At 47.0% G+C, this 23,340-nt stretch overlaps 1 long non-coding RNA gene across 1 annotated transcript in view; it reads left to right on the top strand.

Moving 5' to 3' along the window:
* The window catches only part of LOC149434594 (uncharacterized), a 57,006-nt gene extending 34,360 nt beyond the window's left edge, over positions 1-22,646 (top strand). Inside the window, exons 2-3 of the long non-coding RNA XR_016308651.1 lie at positions 14,295-15,071; positions 15,416-22,646. This is a non-coding gene — a long non-coding RNA (uncharacterized LOC149434594). The remainder of the gene's footprint in view (positions 1-14,294; positions 15,072-15,415) is intronic.
* The last annotated feature ends 694 nt before the right edge of the window (positions 22,647-23,340 follow it).

Raw genomic sequence — 23,340 nt, 5'->3', positions numbered from 1 at the left:
TCCTCATAGTGCCCATAGACGTGTTGGCAGGGATGATTCTGTCACCTTCCCGGTGGGAATACATCCATCGTAACAATGCTCCTTGGTGAAATATTCATTCCTGTGTTTATGTTATTTATGACAGTTCACAGCCAATAAGTGTTATAAAAATGTAATGAGGGAAGGTGGTAATAATTTATGGTGTTTTCTGATTGGCTGTATTTAACGCAGAACTCCAGACAAAAATATGAAAAAAAATCAGAAGAGCCCACTAAAAGATAAAATAACAAAACCTTCTTTTGCTGCAATATTCAGCTTCAGATTTCCTCTGTAGTACATTTTATCTGCTACTAGATGTCCTCAGTCTGATGGCCAGCATCATTCAAGCCACTAGCTCTGAGTCCAGGTTATCTGGTGATTGGACACTGAAAGGAGAAGCAGCACAGGGACGAGCTCATTGCTCTGTTATTATGCTCTCTCCTTCAGTCAGCATGCTTCTTGACAGCACATGAACTGATTGGCTGATCCTTGTGCTGTCTCCCCCTCTGCCTCAGTGTGACCTCTGCTCTTCTTGGGCAATTTTCTTTTGAGGCAATCCATGATGTTTGGATTAGGGCATTTCAAGGTAGGAATATAAATGTTGAGGAATGTTCCTGACACTCAGTAAAACTGAAGAAGTGGTATCGATAAGCTTCAAACATCTTGTCGGTGAAGGATCTCATTTATCCAGGTCATGTTATATCTAGTAGTGGTTAGTCACAATCAAATGGACCTACCCAGCCACTTCTTCAGTTCCTACAGCAGCCACTCTCAGTCAGGGTTCCATGGAACCCCAAGGTACTGCAGAAGTAGCCAAAGGTTCCTGGAGCTGTGGCTAACTGATCTTCCACAATATGGTTCTTACATAGTTCCAGGTTCAACAGTACTTGGCAGAGCCAGAGGCATAACTGTGAGGGTGGCATTCTGGCCACCACTACAAGGGATGTATTCTTCCCACTGACCATCACCAATGTAAGGGGAATACTTTTAATGACCACCAATGGACTAATCTTAGCAGGGGTTCCTTAAGACCTGAAAACTATTACAAGGGTTCCTTTGGGGTAAAAAGGTTGAGAAAGGCTGTCCTAGAGTGTCAGGAAGATACCCCAGCCTTGATATTCACAAGTTAAACACCTTTATTCAATCACCATGGAATGTGTAGATGTTGATTGTCCAAAACCAACCATGGGATTATATAACTAGAACAGAGAGTTTCCTCAACCTTCCCACTTCCCATCCTGTTTTTGGACAATGACATCTACATGGTGGTTGGAATAGGGAGTAATATAAATGCTGGGATATGTTCCTGACACTCAGTAGAACTGAAGAAGTGGCTTGGATAAGCTTAAAAAAAATCTTGTTGGTGAAGGATCTAATTTCTCCAGGTCATGGTATATCTAGTAGTATTTAGTCACATTCAAATGAACTTACCCAGCCACTACTTCTGCTCCTAGAGCAGCCATTCTCAACTAGGGTTCCTCCATAAGTGGCTAAGGGTTCCTTGAGTTGTGGCTAACTGACCTTCAGTGATAAGGTGCCTACATAGTTCCAGGGCCAACACCACTTGGCAGAGCCAGAGGCATACCTGTAAGGGTGCCATTGGCCACCACTGTAGGAGACGTATTTTGACCACCACAGTAGGGGATGTATTCTTCTCTCTGACTACCACCAGTGTCAGGGACATTCTTCTAATGACCACCAGTGGACCAATCTTAGCAGGGGTTCCTTAACCACTTCAAGACCGGACACTTTTACCCCCTTCCTGACCAGGGCAATTTTCATCTTTCAGCGCTATCACACTTTGAATGACAATTACGCGGTCATGCAACGCTGTACCCAAATGAATTTTTTACCATTTTTTTGAAACAGATAAAGCTTTATTTTGGTGGTATTTATTCACCGCTGGGATTTTTATTTTTTTTGCTATGTAAATGAAAAAGTCCAAAAATTTTGAAAAAAAGTGTTTTTTTAAATAAAATTTTGCAAATAAATAATATTTCATCATAAATCTTTGCCAAAATTTACTCCGTTATCTTTTTAGTAAAAAAAAAAAAAATCCAAATTAGTTTATAACAAAAATTATAATTTTTAAACATTTTTTTTACATTTTTATTTTAATTTTTTTATATTATTTTTTATTTTTTTTATTTTTTTTTACATACTGTCACCCTAGCAGTACAGTGTCACCATGTTGACACTGTACTACTTGTGGGGGGTGATGAAGATTTTTTTTTTTTTTTTTTTACACATTGCTTTTACACCCATATAGGATGTAAAAGCAATCATTTCTCTTTCTCTCTGTGTGCATTCATGCACTCATTGAGAAGTACTGACTGAGCTGTGATTGATCACAGCTTGTCACATGGTACAAGCCTGTCACACGTAGTAAGCAATGATGTCACAAGTGACATCTTGCTTACTACTTTGCATGTGATCACTGATTGGCCAATCAGTGATCACATGATCGGGACCTCGTACAGAGGTCCCGTCCGACGATCGGTGTTTCACTGTGTCCGGAGGACACAGCGGGCACCGGATCGCGGTGCTGCGCGCTCCCAGGGAGCGCGCACAAGCAGGGTGCGGGGAGGCCGTTTATGGACGGCCACCTGATCCTACACTGCCACCGTCCGGTCGTTTATATGCAACGGCCGGTCGGGAAGTGGTTAAGACCTGAAAATTATTACAAGGGTTCCTTTGGGGTAAAAAGGTTGAGAAAGGCTGTCCTAGAGTGTCAGGAAGATACCCCAGCCTTGATATTCACACATTAAAACACCTTAATCCGAACACAATGGAATGTGTAGCTGTTGCTTGTCCAACAATGGGATTATACAGTTGTGTTCAAAATAATATCAGTCAGACATCACTAACCGGATCAATCGCTGTTTTTGGTGGAAATGATATTTCTACATGGCAAATAATTTCCTAGCAGGTGTAGTAGAGTCATAGAAATCCAACAGACCCAACAGTCATGACATGCATGCTGCTGATTCTGTGTCATTGAATCACTCATTGAAAGGGGCGTGTTCACAATAATAGCCGTGTGGAGTTCTATTAGTGAGGTCATTCATTCTTTGAAAAAGAGGTGGCAATTATTGCCCTTATTTAAGGAAGGAAGGCAGCAAATGTTGGACATGCTGGTTACAGTGCATTTCTCTCTGAAATTCTGAGGAAAATGGGTCGTTCCAGACATTGTTCAGAAGAACAGCGTACCTTGATTAAAAAGTTGATTGGAGAGGAGAAAACATATAAAGAAGTGCAGAAAATGATCGGCTGCTCAGCTAAAATGATGGCAAATGCTTTAAAATGGCAACCAAAACCTGAAAGACGTGGAAGAAAGAGAAAAACTACCATTGGAATGGATAGAAGAATAGCCAAAATGGCGCGGACTCAGCCAACAATCAGCTCCAGGAAGATGAAAGAAGGTGTGACGTTCCCTGTGAGGACTGTTACAATTAGAAGACGCCTATGTGAAGCCAAGATATCTGCAAGAAGCCCCCGCAAAGTCCCACTGTTGGAGAAAAGACATGTGCTGAAGAGGTTACAATCTGCCAAAGAGCACATTGACTGGCCTAAAGAGAAATGACGCAACATTTTGTGGACGGATGAAAGTAAGATTGTTCTTTTTGGGTCTAGTGGGCGGAGACAGTTTGTCAGACGACCCCCAAACACTGAATTCAAGCCACAGTACACTGTGAAGACCGTGAAGCATGGTGGTGCAAGCATCATGATATGGGGATGTTTCTCATACTACGGTGTTGGGCCTATTTATCGCATACCAGGGATCATGGATCAGTTTGAATCCATCAGAATACTTGAAGAGGTCATGCTGCCTTATGCTGAAGAGGAAATGCCCTTGAAATGGGTGTTCCAACAAGACAACGACCCCAAAACACACCAGTAAACGTGCAACATCTTGGTTCCAGACCAACAAGATGGGCGTTATGGAGTGGCCAGCCCAATCCCCGGATCTTCATCCAATAGAAAACTTGTGGGGTGACATCAAAAATGCTGTTTCTGAGGCAAAACCAAGAAATAGAGAAGAACTGTGGAATGTGGTCCAATCATCCTGGGCTGGAATACCTGATCACAGGGGGCCAGAAGTTGGGGGACTCCATGCAACACAGATGTACAGCAGTTCTCAGAAACAGTGCGACTACAACCAAATATTCATGAAGTCATTCAAAGGAAAGCAAAATCTTCAAACATTTCTCAGTTTATATAGTGAATGTTTGAGTTTGTAAAGAAGAATACAAACACTGCGATTTTTTTGAACCGTCTAAGATTCACTTTTCTTCCATTTTTTTTAGAGGAACAACACAAATTTGATGTATTTTTCTTCATGTTGTGATTTGGAATAGAATGTGTCGTGTTCCCAATGCATTTGTGTGGATGGAAAGAAAAGCTATTAGAAGGATTTTCAGCTTTATTCACTTTTTTCAACACACTGCTATTATTTTGAACACGACTGTATAACTAGAATATGGAGGTTCCTCAACTTTCTTTCCTCCCATCCTGTTCTTGAACAATGATATCTAAACATTCCATGGTGGTCGGATTAAAGGGTAATATAAATGCTGGGGTATGTTCCGGACACTTAATAGAACTAAAGAAGTACCTTGGGTAAGTTTCAATACATCTTGTCGGTGAAGTATCTCATTTTTTTTAATCATGGTATATCTAATAATAGTTAGTCACATTCAACTGGACTTACCAAGCCATTTATTCAGTTCCTAGAGTGTCAGGAAGATACCTTTCTATTCACACCTTAAAACACTTTGATCCAACCAGCATGAAATGTGCAGATGTTGATTGTCCAGCACCAACAATGGGATTACGTAAGTAGGACAGGGTGGTTCCTGAACCTTCCCATCACCCGTCCTGTTCTTGGACAATGAATGACATCCACACATTCCTTGGTGATCGGATTAAGCTATGAATATAAATGCTGATGTATGTTCCTGATACTCAGAATTCAAAACTAGCCTGGTAAGCTATGAAAAAAAACATCATCATGACAAAACACATCCAGTCGAATGTAACTAACCTCTACTAGATACACCATGACCTGGATGAAGGACAATCTTCACAAACAGCCTATGGGTTTTATGAGCTTCTCTAAGTTTTAAGCTTTTTAAGAGTGAAGTGTCCACACTAACCCTCCCTCATCTTGATGTCCTTCATCCCTTCAGGGGTCCTTTATAATCCTTCACGTCCACAGACCCCCCTGGGGGCCCCTGCTCTGTACATATACCTTTCTCCTACATCCCTTCCCCATGAGCCTTCCTCTTCCTTCGCTTGCCTCTACCCTCTATCTGTCATACTGTTGCTTCTCTCATTCCTTGGGTGTCCCTGGTGACCCCATACTTGGAGTAACATATATCATTTAATATATGTAATTGGATTTACCGCCAGGACTCTCCTACTCGATGTCATTTTCTCTATCCCTCTGTGGACGTTCTGAGATAAGACGTTCTCCTCGATTTGTGCTCAGGCTGTATGAACCTCAGGCATATCGCTATATTTTGAAATTTGACTCTATCGTGTGAGTTGCCTTGTGATGTACTGCGATGCTTCTCCATACAACTCATTACTTTCTTCTTCGACTTCCTGAATATAAACGTATTATGTAAACCAAGCCTTCTCCAGTCTATCCAAAACTAATAGGAAAATGACTTCACGTACACTGGGGGATGCAAATCCTAATAATGGGCTTCTCTGATTTCCTCCCTTTTTGGTCTGTTACGTATACCATTGGAAATGTTTTATTATATCTGTTTGATAAATATACCTGTTGATCCCGCCAGAAATCTTGTGAGCTGATAACTTCTTGTGCTGTCCGTCTGATATGATTCATGAAAAGGTATGTGATATGATTCAGATATAATCTGATATGGTATGATGATTCAGAAAAGAAGAAAGAACTTCAGAAAAACAAAAAAGCCCCCCCCTTACATAAGAGACTCAGTTAGAGTCCACACTTACATCAGGGTCCTCATCGGAGTCCCCTTACATCAAAGTCCCCATTAGAGCCTCTCCTTACATCAGTGTCTCTATTCGAGTCCATCAGTATCCTCCGTTACATCAGGGTTCCCATCAAAGTCCCCCCTTACATCAGGGTCCTCATCGGAGCCCCCCTTACATCAGGGTCCTCATCGGAGCCCCCCTTACATCAGGGTCCTCATCGGAGCCCCCCTTACATCAGGGTCCTCATCGGAGCCCCCCTTACATCAAAGTCCCCATTAGAGCCTCTCCTTACATCAGTGTATCTATTAGAGAACAGTATCCTCCGTTACATCAGGGTCCCTATCAAAGTTACCCCTTACATCAGGGTCCTCATCGGTGCCCCCCTTACATCAAAGTCCCCATTAAAGCCTCTCCTTACATCAGTGTATCTATTAGAGAACAGTATCCTCCGTTACATCAGGGTCCCTATCAAAGTTACCCCTTACATCAGGGTCCTCATCGGTGCCCCCCTTACATCAAAGTCCCCATTAGAGCCTCTCCTTACATCAGTGTCTCTATCAGAGTCCATCAGTATCCTCTGTTACATCAGGGTTCCTATTAGAGTCCAACAGTATCCTCTTACATCAGGGTTCCCTTCAAAGTCCCCTCTTATATCAGGGTCCTCATCAAAGCCCCCCTTACATCAAACTCCCCATTAGAGTCTCTCCTTACATCAGTGTCTCTATTAGAGTCCAACAGTATCCTCCGTTACATCAGGGTCCCCATCAAAGTCCCTCCTTACATCAGTGTCCCTATTAGAGTCCCTGCCAGGACCCAGATAAGGGGGGGGGGGCAGAAGGGGCGGCTGCCCTTGGTGCTGGTATCATGTGAGGTTGGGGGGTGCAATGGAGAGTTCCTTTCTGTACAAACTGACAGGAGTAGTACCAACAGCATCACTACTCCTGTCAGCTCAGTCCCAGATGTTACTCTCTACCCTCCAGCTCTTCTTCCAGAGTCCCGCTGCTGATTGCTTCTACATTGGGACTGTCAGATGGGGATGGTGCAGGGCTTGCAAATCTGCAAAGTCCTGATCTGACAGGAGTCCCTAGCCGTGACGCCATGTAGTAGCCGGTATCTCACTCTGCCTGGCAGAAGTGTTAAGTCCGCCTTCCCTAGGGTCCTCTTAAATTCGAATGTGCCAAGATGAGGGGGAGCCCGGGGGGGGGGGGGGGGGGAAGGGGGGGGTGTTTGAGATTCACACAGCTACTACCGCACTGCATCTCAGGTCTGTGTGTTTGATGGAGGGAATTGCACTGGTGACATGGGGGGGTCATAGAAAGAGCCTGGAGATGAGAGTTTGCTAGGAGGGGAGGAGGAGACGAGGAATAGTGAGAGATTTGGAGGGGGGTAGGGGGGAATATGTGCTAGGAGGATTGGGGGGGGCAGGGCAGGACTTGTGTAGAGGGGTGATTTAAGGGGGGGGGGGTTGTGTTAAGAAGAGGGATTTGAGGGCGAGGATTTTTGCTAGTAGGGATAATTAGGAGGATTTGTGCGGGGGGGAGGATTTGTGCTTATGGGGGTATATGGGGAAGGGGGGTTTGTGCTAGGAGGAGAGATTTGGGGAGAGAGAGAAGATTGGAGCTGGGAGGGGGGCATGGAGGTCAAAGATGTATGCTGGGAGGTGGGGGGGGGGTTTGGGGAATTTTTGATTGAGGAGAATTTTGACTTGCAAAGGGAATATATGCTTCGGAAGGAGGAAATCCACATGTGAATGGTGGGAGAAGCACATCATTGGTTGCTCAAACACAGCGTATCTGGATCCTCAGTCTGTGCACATCAGCTGTGGACCACATAAAATCTTGTAGAGGGCTGGATGTGGCCCCCAGGCCATGGTTTTGCGACCCCTATCCTAAATTATGGGGGAGGGTTGGTGTTTGAAGTCCTGTCCTAGGGTGGCAACAATGTTCCTCCACAGATACAGGAAGTGAGCGTTGTCACCATAGGACAGGAAGTGTGTTACTGGCAGGATCACCAGGTGAAAATAAATGAACTAACGCCTGATGAAAGGAAAACTAAGGCAGCTGCCACATCAAAGAACTAGCCATATGAAAGGGATTACACTTTTGTTCCTAGGCTTAGATACATTTTAACCAAACATGGTACAGGCAACAATAGGATCACTTTTTTGAATGATCTGTAAAATAATATGCTTTCCCCGCTGTGCTATAAGGCTGCTTAATATAGAAGGTGCCATACCCCTGTAATAATGCGGTGCTCGCCTCCCACCTTCGTTATACCAATAATAAGTCAAAATTGCCACCTTCGCTGCCAGCTAAGTATAACCTCCACCACCGTTCAGCTTAGCATGCTGCTATTTTCACTGCAAGCCTGATTGCAGCTGGTATGTAGTAACCTAATATAGAAAACAGATTTCTTGCAGCTACAGTGGCTGGACTGAAAAATGACCTCATGTCACCAATTTATATATTGGTTTGCCGTTCACTGGTACAGCGTGCATTTATTGATCAGCCAACTTTATGACTACTCACATATTATTGAGTAGGTCTATAGTTACATAGTTACATAGTTAGTCTGGCTGAAAAAAGACAAAAGTCCATCCAGTTCAACCATTAAAAAAAAAAAAATTTTTGATCCTATACCCACAGTTGATCCAGAGGAAGGCAAAAAAACCCCCAGCAAAGCACGATCCAATTTGCTCCTGCTAGGAAAAAAACTCCTTCCTGATCCCCCGAGAGGCAATCGGATATTCCCTGGATCAACTTTTCCTATAAATGTTATATCCAGTTATATTCTGTGTATCCAAGAAAGAATCCAGGACTTTCCTACAGCAATCCACTGAGCTGGCCACAACCAACTCTGGAGGGAGTCTATTCCACATTCTCACAGCTCTCACTGTGAAGAAACCTTTCCGTGTTTGGAGATTACATTTCTTTTCCTCCAGATGTAAAGAGCGCCCCCTGTTGCCACCAAAACAGCCCGGACCCATTGAGGAATGGACTCCACTAGACCTCTGAAGGTACGCCGTGGTATCTGGCACCAAGCCGTCAGTAGCAGATCCTTTAAGTCCTGTAAGTTGGGAAGTGGGGCCTCCATGAATCAGACTTGTTTTTCCAGCACATTCCACAGATGCATGATTGGATTGAGATCTAGAAAATTTTGAGGCCAACACTTTAACCCCTCGCCTACCGGGCACTTCTACCCCCTTCCTGCCTACCGGGCACTTCTACCCCCTTCCTGCCTACCGGGCACTTCTACCCCCTTCCTGCCCACCGGACACTTCTACCCCCTTCCTGCCTACAGGGCACTTCTACCCCCTTCCTGCCTACAGGACACTTCTACCCCCTTCCTGCCTACAGGACACTTCTGCCCCCTTCCTGCCTACAGGGCACTTCTACCCCCTTCCTGCCTACCGGACACTTCTACCCCCTTCCTGCCTACCGGGCACTTCTACCCCCTTCCTGCCTACCGGGCACTTCTACCCCCTTCCTGCCTACAGGGCACTTCTACCCCCTTCCTGCCCACCGGACACTTCTACCCCCTTCCTGCCTACAGGGCACTTCTACCCCCTTCCTGCCTACAGGACACTTCTACCCCCTTCCTGCCTACAGGACACTTCTGCCCCCTTCCCACCTACAGGGCACTTCTACCCCCTTCCTGCCTACAGGGCACTTCTACCCCCTTCCTGCCTACAGGGCACTTCTACCCCCTTCCTGCCTACCGGACACTTCTACCCCCTTCCTGCCTACAGGGCACTTCTACCCCCTTCGTGCCTACAGGGCACTTCTACCCCCTTCCTGCCTACAGGGCACTTCTACCCCCTTCCTGCCTACAGGGCACTTCTACCCTCTTCCTGCCTACAGGGCACTTCTACCCCCTTCCTGCCTACAGGACACTTCTACCCCCTTCCTGCCTACAGGACACTTCTACCCCCTTCCTGCCTACGGGCACTTCTACCCCCTTCCTGCCTACAGGACACTTCTACCCCCTTCCTGCCTACCGGGCACTTCTACCCCCTTCCTGCCTACCGGGCACTTCCACCCCCTTCCTGCCTACAGGGCACTTCTACCCCCTTCCTGCCCACCGGACACTTCTACCCCCTTCCTGCCTACAGGGCACTTCTACCCCCTTCCTGCCTACAGGACACTTCTACCCCCTTCCTGCCTACAGGACACTTCTACCCCCTTCCTGCCTACAGGACACTTCTACCCCCTTCCTGCCTACCGGGCACTTCTACCCCCTTCCTGCCTACAGGGCACTTCTACCCCCTTCCTGCCTACAGGGCACTTCTACCCCCTTCCTGCCTACAGGGCACTTCTACCCCCTTCCTGCCTACAGGGCACTTCTACCCCCTTCCTGCCTACAGGACACTTCTACCCCCTTCCTGCCTACCGGGCACTTCTACCCCCTTCCTGCCTACCGGACACTTCTACCCCCTTCCTGCCTACCGGACACTTCTACCCCCTTCCTGCCTACAGGGCACTTCTACCCCCTTCGTGCCTACAGGGCACTTCTACCCCCTTCCTGCCTACAGGGCACTTCTACCCCCTTCCTGCCTACAGGGCACTTCTACCCCCTTCCTGCCTACAGGGCACTTCTACCCTCTTCCTGCCTACAGGGCACTTCTACCCCCTTCCTGCCTACAGGACACTTCTACCCCCTTCCTGCCTACAGGGCACTTCTACCCCCTTCCTGCCTACAGGACACTTCTACCCCCTTCCTGCCTACAGGGCACTTCTGCCCCCTTCCTGCCTACAGGGCACTTCTACCCCCTTCCTGCCTACAGGGCACTTCTACCCCCTTCCTGCCTACAGGGCACTTCTACCCCCTTCCTGCCTACAGGGCACTTCTACCCCCTTCCTGCCTACAGGACACTTCTACCCCCTTCCTGCCTACTGGGCACTTCTACCCCCTTCCTGCCTACCGGACACTTCTACCCCCTTCCTGCCTACCGGACACTTCTACCCCCTTCCTGCCTACAGGGCGCTTCTACCCCCTTCCTGCCTACAGGGCACTTCTACCCCCTTCCTGCCTACGGGCACTTCTACCCCCTTCCTGCCTACAGGGCACTTCTACCCCCTTCCTGCCTACAGGGCACTTCTACCCCCTTCCTGCCTACAGGACACTTCTACCCCCTTCCTGCCCAGGCCAATTTTCAGCTTTCAGCGCTGTCACATTTTGAATGACAATTGCGCGGTCATGCAACGCTGTACCCAGATGACATTTTTATAATTTTTTTGAGACAGATAGAGCTTTATTTTGGTGGTATTTAATCACTTTGGGGATTTTTATTTTTTGCTAAACAAACCAAAAACCACTGAAAATTTTGAAAAAAAAAGTTTTTTTTTACTTTTTGTTATACAATTTTGTAAATAAGTGATTTTCTTGCCTTCACTGATGTGCTCTAATGAGGCTGCAGTGATGGGCATTGATAGGTGGCACTGATGGGCACTGATGAGGAGGCACTGGTAGGTGGCACTGATGGGCACTGACAGGCATCACTGATGGGCACTGAAAGGCAGCACTGATATATGGCACTGATAGGTGGCACTGATAGACAGCACTAACTGGCACTGATAGGAGGCACTGACTGGCACTGATAGCCAGCACTAATGGGCACTGATAGGCGGCACTGATGCGCACTGATAGGTAGCACTAACTGGCATTGATAGGTGGCACAAAGTTATACCCACAGTTGATCCAGAGGAAGGCAAACCCCCAGCAAAGCACGATCCAATTTGCTCCTGCTGGGAAAAAATTCCTTCCTGATCCCCCCGAGAGGCAATCGGATATTCCCTGGATCAACTTTCCCTATAAATGTTATATCCAGTTATATTCTGTGTATCCAAGAAAGAATCCAGGACTTTCCTACAGCAATCCACTGAGCTGGCCACACCCAACTCTTGAGGGAGTCTATTCCACATTCTCACTGCTCTTACTGTGAAGAAACCTTTCCGTGTTTGGAGATTACATTTCTTTTCCCCCAGAAATAAAGAGCGCCCCTTGTTGCAACCAAAACAGCCCGGACCTATTGGGGAATGGACTCCACTAGACCTCTGAAGGTACGCCATGGTATCTAGCACCAAGTCATCAGTAGCAGATCCTGTAAGTCCTGTAAATTGTGAAGTGGGGCCTCCATGAATCAGACTTGTTTTTCCAGCATGTCCCACAGATGCATGATTGGATTGAGATCTAGTCAATTTTGAGGCCAAGTCAACACTTTAAACGCATTATGTTCCTTAAACCGTTCTTGAACCTTGTTTGCAGGGTGGCAGGTCACATTATCCTGCTGAAAGAGGCCATTGCCATCAGGGAATACAGTTTCCTTGAAGGGGTGGACTTGGTCACCAACAATGTTTAGGTAGGTGGTTGTGTCAAAGTAACATCCACCTAACTGGCAGGACCCAAGGCTTCCCAGCAAAACATTGCCCAAAGCATCACACTGCCTCTGCCAGCTTGTCTTCTTACTATACAGCATCCTGGCGCCATCTCTTTCCCAGGTAAGTGACTCAAACCCATCCAGCCATCACATGATGGAAAAGACAACATAGATAGGGGAGGGGGAGGAGGAGAGACCTGATGAAGCCTCTGTGGAGCGTGGAAATGGTGTCGGGTGATTTAAAGCATCAGTCAACCCAAAAGTGATTTTTTTTTTAATCTTATCACAGGACACAGAGGACTTCACATTCATAACTGGTTGGGTTATGCTGTCACCTTCAGGTGAATGGACACTAGTCAAAAAAAGAGGAATCCCCACCTAACTTTAACTCCTCCCACCTCAGAAAAGCCTCAGTTTTAGGTGATGGACGTACCTAGCTAAATCCTTCTGAAGATCTCCTTTAATTGGGCTTTAGTTCCTCTAATTCCTGGCCTGTTCCTAACACCTCTGTTGGTTCATAGAAGGGTTTCATCCAGATCAGAAGCTATGGCTATGGCTAAGCCTACTGTACCACGGACCGTGGGGACAACCTGTAACGCCATGGGTAGTTACATAGTCTGGCTGAAAAAAGATAAAAGTCTGTAACGGACCGCCCGGCGGTACCACTAGCGCTCCACTGATCAGGCGTCCCCAGAGCACGGAATCTAAGCCCCAGAGCACTTGTTTACCAGGGCCCCTGATGGTGGGGATGGACTTGGAGTACCCTGAGACCAGGTCGTGACTACTGAGCACACCCGTCAGTGGTAGGGGTATTCGCCAGGGGCTCCCGCAGGGGAGAGCCTGATATGAGGAGGTCGGGTGACCCCGATGGGATGGATGGATGGCTGAGCATGTGCAAGGTCAGACAAGCCGGGTCGGTAGCCGTGGGGTCGGTGTGGTACAAAGCAGCGGGCAGAGAATAGTCGGGTCACACGCCAGGTCAGTAACAGAAAGTCAGATCCAATAGGGGGCATCCGGGAGAGAGGTCAGGCAAGCCAAGGGTCAGAGCAGGAGAATACAGCGTGGTCAGGTACAATCCGGGTCAGCAACTTACAGGATACAGGTTCACAGGATCAGGAATGCAGGTAAGACCAGAAGGCACTGAATGACAGCTCAGGGCCGTTTAAATATCGCGCCCCGTGCTGTCATTGGTGCCAGGCACGTGCCCGCGGCTCCTAGTGCGCATGCGCGAACCCGGACGCCGCGGCCGGCCAGGACCTAGTGCCCGCGTCCCTGCACAAGGCAGCACACTGCGCCTGCGCCGGGACCAGCGCCGCGGGATCCCTGACAAAGTCCATCCAGTTCAACCATAGAAAAAAAAAATCCTACACCCACAGTTGATCCAGAGGAACGTAAAAAAACTCAGCAAAGCACGATCCAATTTGCTCCTCCAGGGGAAAAAAATCCTTCCTGATCCCCCGAGAGGCAATCGGATATTCCCTGGATCTACTTTCCCTATAAATGTTATATCCAGTTATATTCTGTGTATCCAAGAAAGTATCCAAGAAAGATGAACATGATCCATCAGACCAGGCCACCTTCTTCCATTGCTCTGTAGTCCAGTTCTGATGCTCACGTGCCCATTGTAGGCACCTTTGGCTGTGGACACGGGTCATCATGGACACCCTGGCCGGTCTGCGACTACACATCCCCATACGTTACACACTACGATGCGTATTTTTCAACACATCAGCTTCAACTTGCTGCCTAATACATCCCACCGACTCTCAGATGCCATTGTAACGATATAATCAATGTTTTTCACTTGAATTGTCAGTGGTCATAAAGTTTTGCCTGATCAGTTCTGTAGATCCCTGAATATCAGCACAGTTTACAGCTGTGGATCTGGAACATTCAGGTCAGTAGTATATAATCAGATCTTTTTATATCTTCACAGATTCCGTTCATCAGTTGGTCCTGAACATGGCTCCTTGGGATCTTTGGTGGCGCTGAAAGGAAAACATCAATAAGCTTCACATTTTTGCACCAGTGTGCGTTCATCGTGATGGGAACCTTTGTCAGCTACACTGGAGGCCAGTCTTCACCGTGAATTTTTTGGTATACAAAGTTTTCACAAGTTTAGAATCTTATGCCGGGATTATTTCTTTTGATTAAGGTGGAACATTTAAGTGAACCGCCATTGAACCCTGAACGTTTGTGGTGGAATTTCTGTAAAAATTGGCAAGACCTTCCTCAGTGGGTTAAAGATCTCTTCCCGAGAGACTTGTAGAGTTCAAAACATCACCTGTTTCCAAGAGGTTTAGAGTGCTCATCTTAGAAAGATTATAGAGTTCCTCCCAGGAGGAATCCTGGGCTCCTCCCAGGAGGAATATAAAATCGGACCCAGAAGGATTATTGAGCTCTACCGAGGAGGATAACAAAGCTTCTTCCAAAAGGATTACAAAGCCCCACCCTGGAAGATTAAAAAGTTCTTTAACCCCAATCATAAAACTTCTTAACCCCACAGGATTATGAAGCTCCACCCAAGAGGATTATATAGCATTTTGTAGCTCTGCCCAGGAGGATTATGAGGATTTAAAAGCTACAGCCGAGAAGGTTATTGAGCCTTAGCCGTCTTCATTTGATACCACAGGTTTACCTGAATCTCACGCCGGGCACGCCTCTCTTTTCCAGGGCCACATACCACCTGCAATGGGTTCCAGACTGTCAATCGGTGCGGTAGTGGCCATTTCTTTTAACTGTGTGATCGCCTTGCTTATCCTAATATTATTTCTCATTTTATGTAAGGCTTGCCAGACCCCCTCTTGCCCCAATTCCAGCCCCTCGTCCGAGTCAGAAAATAGAAACGAGGAGAAATATCTCCTACAGCCTTGAGCCGTCGTTCCTCTGCTGTAAAGTATGGCATTCACATTGCACTAATCCCAATAATATTCCGCCGCTTTTCGGCTGTCACTAATATGTAATCACGTCCACTGAACAGTCTGCACTTGACTTCTGCATGGTAATATTGCACCTTTCTCTGCACCTCTTCCTTTTATAACGTCTCTCTGCCTACAGGGGTCCAGGTGATAGCAGAAGATCTTCTTCGTCGGGGCCAACGATAGGCTAAGAGCACAAGAGCTATGAAAAACCCTGGAGCCAAAACAAAAACCTGTACATGTGATAGTTTGTAGAGAGAACTCAATACGTTTGCTGTTGCATCCTGGTTTTGTCTTCCTTTCAGCGGCTGGGAACAATGGCGTACTGCTTGGATTAACTCAGGTCAGTATGATGATTGCTCCAGGAACAGGACACGCGATGGACTGTTATTGCTCCACATGCCCTGCTGGTTCTCCTTCCTTAATGCTCAGCATGGAATACTGTGGAAAATTCAGCTCACAAAATACGGACGTGGGACTCAAAGAGATAAAGAAAGGGGGTTTTGTCTCCCCGGCCTTTGCAATAACTAGTGAGCAGCTACTCTTACGCGATCAACTAGACAATGGTCTCAGGAGTTTGAGGTTTAGGTAGCACCTAGTTTTTGGGTTTAATTGGCTATGGGAAAACATCTTGATAGCAATGAGGTGACACAGTCCAAGATAAACATGTGATGTCCCCTTAATTACATCTGTCGTGATTCAGGGAACCTTCTAAGGTTTAGTTGACCCTTGCAACCACTCAACCTCCTCACCAAAGATGGGACATTTGTGGTAGAGTATAATGAACTACCGTAACCTATCCTAGGACCCTTTACAGTATAGCAATAAGGAGAGGCGATTGCTCAGCATTCTCAGTCGTGCTCCCATTCTAAGGAGATGGGGGTTATTTGGCAACTTCTGTACACACCAGTGAAGGAATTAGCAAGGAAGTGAGCCAAGATCCCCCGTGTGACCTACAACATGAGATTAATATCACTACCGGAGGCTTGAACCCTTCGTTTGTATAGCTGTAATATCAATACAATGTCCGATGTTCACTAGTGAAAAATGACTTTTTGGACTTGGTAGGAGTTGCACTGTTAGCAGATGACCACTGTCTGTCTGTGTAGTTTGGTCTACATCTTCAGCCTCTTCGGAGATGGAGGAAAACTGACCAGTCATCCTTGTCTGTTTTGAACAGCTGTGTAATAGTATTTTATGGTGTTCCTGTCTGAGACAAGGTAACCTTTGTGCTTCCATGTGTTTGGGTTGGTGGGTGGGGGGGCATTAGGTTATTCTTTAAGGCCAAGGGAAGTGTAAGAATTTACGCTTTGTGCCCAACAGTTTGTGCACATCTGACTATCACATATGAGATTGTTGGACATCCCTTTACAAAACCATGGCCTCTTCTGGGAAAGTGTTGGACATCCCTTTCCAAAACCATGGCCTCTTGTGGGAAAGTGTTGGACATTCCTTTACAAAACCATGGCCTCTTCTGGGAAAGTGTTGGACATCCCTTTAAAAAATCATTGCCTCTTGTGGGAAAGTGTTGGACATCCCTTTACAAAACCATGGCCTCTTGTGGGAAAGTGTAGGACATCCCTTTACAAAACCATGGCCTCTTGTGGGAAAGTGTAGGACATCCCTTTACAAAACCATGGCTTCTTGTGGTAAAGTGTTGGACATCCCTTTACAAAACCATGGCCTCTTGTGGGAAAGTGTTGGACATCCCTTTCCAAAACCATAACCTCTTGTGGTAAAGTGTTGGACATCCCTTTACAAAACCATGGCCTCCTGTGGGAAAGTGTTGGACATCCCTTTCCAAAACCATGGCCTCTTGTGTGAAAGTGTAGGACATCCCTTTTCAAAACCATGGCCTCTTGTGGTAAAGTGTTGGACATCCCTTTACAAAACCATGGCGTCCTGTGGGAAAGTGTTGGACATCCCTTTAACAAACCATGGCCTCTTGTGGTAAAGTGTTGGACATCCATTTACAAAACCATGGCCTCTTGTGGGAAAGTATAGGACATCCCTTTACAAAACCATGGCCTCTTGTGGGAAAGCTTCCCATTTGTGAGGTTGTAGAAGAAGACCCACCATCGGCGTTGTAATTCACGCCAATGGTGTTCAGTACGGTTAAGGTCATGGTGCTGGGCAAGTCATCCAAGTGCCTCCACACCAAATTGGTCATGCCTTTATGGAGCGGACCTTGTACACAGGGGCACAGTCATGCAAGGGTGGAAGAGCACAACTGTCTACAATGTCTTTGTATGCCGTAGCATTTCCAGTACTCTTCACTGGATGCACCTGAACTCCATCACTCAGAGGGGGGACACATTCTCTTGGCCGTATAGCATACAGTACGTGGCTTTGCACTCATGCAGATAGGCAAACATTCAACAAACTGGATTTCTGTGCTGAAAAGCGAAAAATACTTAGAATTAGAGATCTTTACCCTATTTCAGCTTATGAGCTACACATAGATGTAGGCTGCCCTAAGGTGACTCCTCGGAGGCATGCTGCTCTTCCTTAGGATTGTTCCCTGCACTTGCTGCACCCTGTTAAACTCTCTACCAACCATTTATATTGACCTTAAGCAGTTAGGAATTTATGGGTCACAAATGGGCTTCCAGGCTTACAGCAGGCCCATCAGGGTGCCCACACACAATCCTGAAACCTCTAAGCTTGGCTCAGGCACCCTTCCTTGGGTTGGCAGTACGATGGGAAGCCCCACTGATCAATGATGAGGTAAGGGAGAGAATTGGCCAAACCTCCAATGTCCTCTCAGGTTTCAACCCGCTTGGGTATCCACATTTTAGACTTTCCGGAGCTCCTGGAATGCTCCAGAAAGGAACTGAAGTTGCTGTCCAGCGTTCCTCTTGTGAGCATTGAGTTCCTTACAGTTACCATTTAAAGCTGAACTCCAGACAAAACGTTTGGATAAAAAAAAGAAAACATTGCGCCGGATTAAAGATTTCCCCCTTCCTGTCTCTCTGACAACCTGTGAAAGCAGGACAGGAAATGACGGGAACGGTTGTCACTAATGGCAAGAAGACACAGATGATGTCCTGATGGGAGATCTACAAATTCCTCCAGAAAAATGGTCTTTGGTGTAACTGTGTTCCCATTGGGTAGATTTCTCATCACTTTCTGGTCTTGGCTGGAAGAGAGGGGGAATCCCCCCATTGAACCCAGACCTCAGGGGTTTCATGCTTTCCCCATGTAGGAGTTGGGCTTTAAAGCTTATCTCCAGAAGCATTTCTTGCAGGGGCCCAACATGTTCCTTCTGTATGTAACCGCCCCCTTGGGGCCCCCCGCCCCCGTGTGGTTTGCCTTCAATTTGATTGACTTAACCACATCAATGCAAGCTAATCCTTAGGAGGAATTTGAGGTTCTTTCTGCTCTTTGCTGCCCAGCTCCACTCACATCACCCCTCTTGTGGCTTATAGAGCAATGCACACACGCCTACTGCTCAAAGAGCCTGCCCATAAATGCTCATCATGTCTGAAGGAACATGGGGAATGTAGTATGGAAGTGCTCCTTATAAACAAAGGATGTGATGTCGGATAAACTGCACTACCCTCCTGCAACAGACAGGGAATTAGACATTTCTCGACACTACGTGAGGATGTCACGGGCAAAAAAAAATGGGTTCAGAGATAGGCAGGGGTCAATATAGAAATAGGGGAATTCCGGAGGATGAAGGATGGGTATTGTAACAGAACAGGACCCCGACTGCGCTAGGGTATTTCCATTAGACTCCCGCTTCCCTGTCCGAACACCACCCACGGACACCACCGCTGACCATACAGAAAAAAGACAGCACCAGGCTTCTTAAGACAGGAAGTGAACTGCTTTATTTTAACACAAACACAAGATATATACACAGGGCGGGGAAATACAACCAGGAACAGGAAACACATCAGCAGGCCGTCCCATCAGGGGGAAGGGCTGCTGGAAACACCCCCCACCAAACCAAGACACACAATAGAACAATGTGATACACCACATGGCAGAAACACATACATCCCATAATAGTTTGCTGGCAAGCAAGACACATAATAGAACAATGGGACAACCACATGGCATTAAACAATGAACAACCCCCCCCCCCCCCACCTATACATGTCTACTTAATATCAGGTCATGTCCCCCCACCAATACACAAACATTACATCCCATAATAGTTTGCTAGAACAATGGGATGCAGCCACATGGCAGAGAACAATGAACAATCCCCACACCAATATTAGAACATTTCACCCTGTACCCCTAACAGGCACAGGGTGACTCACACATAGGAGGGATATGGGGAGCTGAGACAGGGGTCTCCCCGCCTCTCCAAAGGGGGCTGTGCCCCATGGGCCCCCCACCCAAAGTCACTCCCGTCACAGGTATGGAGAAAGAAAGAGATGAGTTGAAGTCGGTATGAGGGTGGGTGACGGAATGAAAACAAAGTATCCCCTCTTCTCTTCTAGTGTAACATGCACTCCTGGTTGGTGGCTGTTAGCCAATCAAAAGGCTGGAGGAGACTTATCAGGACAGCAACCCCACCCCATCCAAAGGTGACATTGGGGGGGGGGGGAGTGTTGAGGGCACCTGGTGTGACAGAATATGTAGCCTCTCTGATCTCACTTCCTGTGCTGTTTGCATTGTAGAAAAATTTTTACTGCACAAAATGCGGGTTCCCACATAGCTCATGTACAGCAGAGCTCAGACGGTAAGAGGGAGAAGCAGCACAAGACACCAACCAGTTCACGTTCTAGCACGAAGTCACTAGGACAGAAGGTGAGAGCAGAGAGATGTCAGTCTCCTGGCTGGCCCAGAGAGGGTCAGAACCTCTAAGGGGTCTGCGTTATAAATGTATCACACAACGTCTGCCCGGGATTTTTACAATTTCATCCCATTTATAAAAATGTCTGAAACTTTTGTGAATTTTGTGTGAAAACATTAATCAGTGGACCCCTTATTGCTACTGAACTACGGCAGAGGAAAATGAGGTCCCCCACCCTGCCAGTGCTGTGCTGTGTGGCGGAGCTGTGTAAATACCAGGACTGGATGGACAGCAATACAGATACTTTCGCTGGTAAAACAGCACCCATACATACAGAATATTCGGTCTGCGAGGTTTGCCCACTGAAGTAAAAAATGAATGGACTGTGGGAATACAGATAGTGAAGGAAATGCGTATTTGTTCCCTCTGATGTTGAATGTTCGCCCCTCACACAGAAATGATCGGTCTAACAATGGAATGTTCGGTGTAACACTGAGAGACAGAATACAACAACAAATTCAGCAGAAATGCGTCTAACAAATGATGACTGATCTGCATGTTCATGAGGGAAAGAAGGATTTGATCCCCTTCACAAAACATGACTTAGTACTTGGTGGCAAATCCCTTGTTGGCAATCACAGAGGTCAGACGTTTCCTGGAGTTGGCCCCCAGGTTCGCACAGATCTCAGGAGGCCCACTCCTCTTGGCAGATCCTCTCCAAGTCATTAAGGTTTGGTGGCTGATGTTTGGCAACTCGAACTTTCAGCTCCCTCCACAGATTTTCAATCTTATGAAGGTCTGGAGACTGGCTAGGCCCCTCCAGGACCTTAATGTGCTTCTTCTTGAGCCGCTCCTTTGTTGCCTTGGCCGTGTGTTTTGGGTCATTGTCATGCTGGAACACCCATCCACCACCCATTTTCAATGCCCTGGCTGAGGGAAGAAGGTTCTAACCCAAGATTTGATGGTACATTGCCCCGTCCATCGTCCCTTTGATGCGGTGCAGTTGTCCTGTCCCCTTAGCAGAAACCCCCCCCCCAAAGCAGAATGTTTCCACCACCATGTTTCACAGTTGGGATGGTGTTCTTGGGGTCAGGCAGCATTCCTCCTCCTCCAAACACGGCGAGTTGAGTTGATGCCAAAGAGCTCGATTTTGGTGTCATCTGACCACAATACTTTCCACCAGTCCTCCTCGGCATCATTCAGATGTTCAGTGGCAGACTTCAGACGGGCCTGGACATGGGCTTTCTTGAGCAGAGGGACCTTGCGGGCACTGCAGGATTTCAGTCCTTGTCGGCGTAGTGTGTTACCAATTGTTTTCTTGGTGACTGTGGTCCCAGCTGCCTGGAGATCATTGACAAGATCCTCACGTGTAGTTCTGGGATGATTCCTCACTGTTCTCATGATCATTGACACTCCACGAGGTGAGATCTTGCATGGTGCACCAGACCTAGGGAGACTGACACTTGTTTTGTGTTTCTTCCATTTGTGAATGATTGCACCAACTGTTGTCACCTTCTCACCAAGCTGCTTGGCCATAGTTTGGTAGCCCAGTCCAGCCTTGTGTAGGTCTACCATCTTGTCCCTGACATCCTTGGACAGCTCTTTGGTCTTTGCCATGGTGGAGAGTTTGGAATCTGATGGTTTGATGGCTCCTGTGGACAGGTGTCTTTTATACAGGTAAAACAATGAGATTAGCAGCACTCCCTTTAAGAGACTGCTTCTAATCTCAGCTTGTTACCTGTATGAGAGACACCTGGGAGCCAGAAATCCTGCTGAATGATAGGGGATCCAATCCTTCTTTCCCTCATGAACATGCAGATCCGTCATCATTTGTTAGACGCATTTCTGCTGAATTTGTTGTTGTATTCTGTCTCTCAGTGTTACACCGAACATTCCATTGTTAGACCGATCGTTTCTGTGTGAGGGGCGAACATTCCATTGTTAGACCGATCATTTCTGTGTGAGGGGCGAACATTCAACATCAGCAGGGGAGCAAATACGCATTTCCTTCACTCTACCGCATATTGCAAGTATTTTGCCTGATGTGTAGCCGGTCTTGTGAACCGAGACCCCCGCCAGACAGCACAGCCAGCTTAGTGAGCTCATTTTTCCACCCCTGGCAATCCAGCTTGGTCACCAGCCTGCCCCCCCCAAGCCAGCTATCTGAATGATAAAAGAGCATCCACGCTCTGACAAGGTCAACGCAATGTTTTCTCCTCCTGTCAGCAAGTTCCCTGTGTTAGACGGACAGCACTGTGCACTGTAGTAAATCACAGAGCAGCCCTGATGTTCAGGAGATTACAGAAAGATCCCTTCATTGTGGATTTTGGGTATTTCTACATACAGAATTAAAAAATAAAATAAATGAAATGTAGAGACGTTTGTCTGGAGTTCAGCTTTAAAGAGCCCAAAAACTGACCAATAGGAGGCCAAGGTGGGCGTTGATCTTCCAAGCCGCGGGCCGGGACGCCATTTTGTTGGAGACATAGAACTTCCACGGAGAGAAATGTGATTTCCTTTTGTAGCGGATCCTTCCACCAATCAGATGTGTATAGCGAGCACCGCGTGTCACCACTTCTCATGTAATGACTGTTTAATAAACGCAGTTCCAGCTTTATCCTCCCGTGTGTCATGTGTGTAGTCCGTGCCGCCAGATAACCGACAACCGTGACCCAGGAAACTAGCAGCTGCACAACATGCCACTCCATCCGTATAGATCCACACTCCATCCGTGTCATCTGCAGCGTGGTGACGTCATTTTCAATACATTCCACACTTGCAGCTTTCATTACAATAATCCCTGGAGGTCCTGCCCTGGAGGTCTGTGTTCACACACTTCCTGTTATGGGGTGACAACTGTCTGGAAAAAAATGTTCCTGTGTTGTCAGCTGGAAAATGATGGAGCCCACCAAGTGCGGCCCCTGACATCAAGTGCGGCCCCTGACATCAAGTGTGGCCCCTGACTGCTTCAATAGCAATGCATTTTCACACCTCAATGCGCACTGAAGAAGTTGGGAGTACAATGTCCTCCAGTATTGGTGTCCGTGAGTGCAAAAATATCCCCCAACATTGGTGTCAATGGATCCTACATTAACTTCTAACCATTGGTGTCAGTGGACGCATTGGTAACCCCATCATTGGTGTCAGTGGACGCATTGGTAACCCCATCATTGGTGTCAGTGGACGCATTGATAACCCCATCATTGGTGTCAGTGGACGCATTGATAACCCCAACATTGGTGTCAGTGGATGCATTGATAACCCCTACATTGGTGTTAGAGGACGCATTGATAACCCCAACATTGGTGTCA

This window comes from Staurois parvus, unplaced genomic scaffold, assembly GCF_062004578.1.
Source record: "Staurois parvus isolate SC_StPar_1 unplaced genomic scaffold, SC_StPar_1.0 ptg001729l, whole genome shotgun sequence".
Taxonomy (NCBI): domain Eukaryota; kingdom Metazoa; phylum Chordata; class Amphibia; order Anura; family Ranidae; genus Staurois; species Staurois parvus.
The sequence above is the reverse complement of the archived record's forward strand: the minus strand, read 5'-3'. Positions and strand labels throughout refer to the sequence as shown.